This window comes from Octopus bimaculoides, chromosome 22 (assembly GCF_001194135.2).
Source record: "Octopus bimaculoides isolate UCB-OBI-ISO-001 chromosome 22, ASM119413v2, whole genome shotgun sequence".
NCBI classification, from domain to species: Eukaryota; Metazoa; Mollusca; class Cephalopoda; order Octopoda; family Octopodidae; genus Octopus; species Octopus bimaculoides.
This window is the reverse complement of record NC_069002.1, coordinates 27,587,020-27,589,389: the sequence shown is the minus strand read 5'-3', so window position 1 is coordinate 27,589,389 and position 2,370 is coordinate 27,587,020.

Genomic DNA, 2,370 nt, shown 5'->3' with positions numbered 1-2,370 from the left:
ATATATATATATATATATATATATGTATATATACGACGGGCTTCTTTCACTACCAAATGAACTCACAAGGCTTTGGTCGGCCCAAGGCTATAGTAGGAGACACTTGCTCAAGGTGCCACGCAGTGGGACTGAACCCGGAACCATGTGGTTGGTAAGCAAGCTACTTACCACACAGCTACTCCTACGCCTGCTTGGCCGGTTTTATTCCAATCGTTGACATTATTCTTCTTAAAATTCTGTGAGTTTGAAGATCCTGTATCAAGCAATACATAATACCATCAAACAGCATAGGTGTCATCCTAGACCTCAAGACAGGCTGGTACAACCCCCTACTGAAAACCTAGCGAAGAAACATGATAGCCAATAAAAATTCCAACCTCTTCAAGTTCTGACTAGAAACCTAATCACAAATATAAGAAGAATCTTCAGCTTGTCAGTAAAATGAGATCTTAAATAGAGCTGCACTAGATTATAACAAGGCACTAGAATGAAGTGGCTTTAGCGATCAGTGAGTTTATATGAAAGACCCCACCTTCCAAATGCAAAGAGAGAATGTTGTAGGTAATGTAGATATATCCTCTGATGTAGATAGAAATTTCCTGTCTCTAATTACACATCATTCCCAAGAACTCATAGGTATTACTAACTCTTTAATGCCCATAACGCCAAGGTTAGCTACTCATGCTTAGATAATCCCATTCAACGTTACTGGCTACAACAGAAACAAATATACAGTCTGCTCTCTAGCTTGTCCGTGGAAAGAAGCTCGTGAAAGACAACACCTTTCTAATCCCACTAAATTGAAAGCATAATCTTTGGATGAAGTCCTGTTTTGGAAATTGTTTGTGGTGGTTCACCGCACTTCCACCATGATCGTTTGTATTACATATTGTTATAGACAATCCATTCTTCGTCCTCTGTCATCATTCTCTTCAAAAGAAAATATATTCTTCATGTTTCTGCAACGAATGGAAATCCGTTGGGAGAAGTTAGCCTCATTCAATTTATGTGCCATCAAAACAGCGAGCCTGCTGACGTAACCAAGTTGATGTGGATGGTTTTCAACACAAGGTTTGGATATTTGGAGAATATCTGCAATCATCCTAATCGTATAACAGAGGTTGGTATCAACTAGTTCCTGGCCAGCCGGAGCGCGATGCATCTTGAATCGAAAAATTTCCCTCATCGAAATCTTCAAAAACTACTTCTGGCACACACGTTCCGTAATGGCATCCTCTTTGTACTCAACGCATATCTCCATGAAGGTTTCTGCCGCTTTCTTATTGTTTTTGAAAATAAAATAAAACCAAGATATTTACTCTACCTGAACACCCCTATCTTATTTTCTCACTGTCCAGCGTCCTTGTTTTTGTTTCCTTTTTAAATATATATAACACATAAACAAAGCCTGAAAGATTGCTTGGAGATACATGGCGTATTTCATAAATATGCCTGTTCAAGTATGATAGAAACCTGAAACTGTTAGTAGCTTTTTTAGATGTGTTTTTAAAGTGATATTTACTCGTATCTCTCACTAGATGGAGAATTATTTTGTTGATTCTACCTCAGCTTGATCTGTAGTGAGTCAGGGAAGGTATATGTTTTGTTGTTGCGGCATAGTACAGTTGTGCTATGGCATTCTCCAACTGATCAGGGCTGGACGCATAGGAATACAAATGGCAGTGCTCTGCCCAAGCAGAGAAGCGCAGTTTTTAAGTAGCTGGCAAAAAGACAACATAGAAGCAACAGTTATTCTTCCAACATGCAACAGTTTTTGTGTGTTCACCAATAACTTCATGTGACTCACTTGGAGCTATATCGGCTCTCGACTTGTCACCTCCTGAACAACCTAATTCGTTTATGCTAACTTCGCTCCTCGAAAGTCTGGATGACATCAGCCACAACTCTACCTCATAATGAACTGTATATTGTCGTTTAAGCTAGCTTCATCCTTATTGGCTTACAACGGCTTCCGACAGAATCATTTGTGCAAAAGTAAGTTACAACACTTTACCTGACTCACACATATATACCCGTTACACCTCTTGCTACTTGTTAGCAAGTCACGAACATTTTTCATACTTTAAACTAGTGACCACTCTCTCTAAATTGGTAACTTTCCACATTGCTTACATACATTAGTCACACACTAAAGATCTATTATATATATATATATATCAATTTAAATAAGAGCTAAAAGATGATCCATTGTAATAAAGTTTTTACAATGGATCATCTTTTAGCTCTTATTTAAATTGATATGCATACAAAATTGTACGATTAACATGTGAGAATTTTGCTACGTTGATAACAGATACAATATTTTTACCAAATTTTGGTATAAATCTATAAATACAAATATATATATAT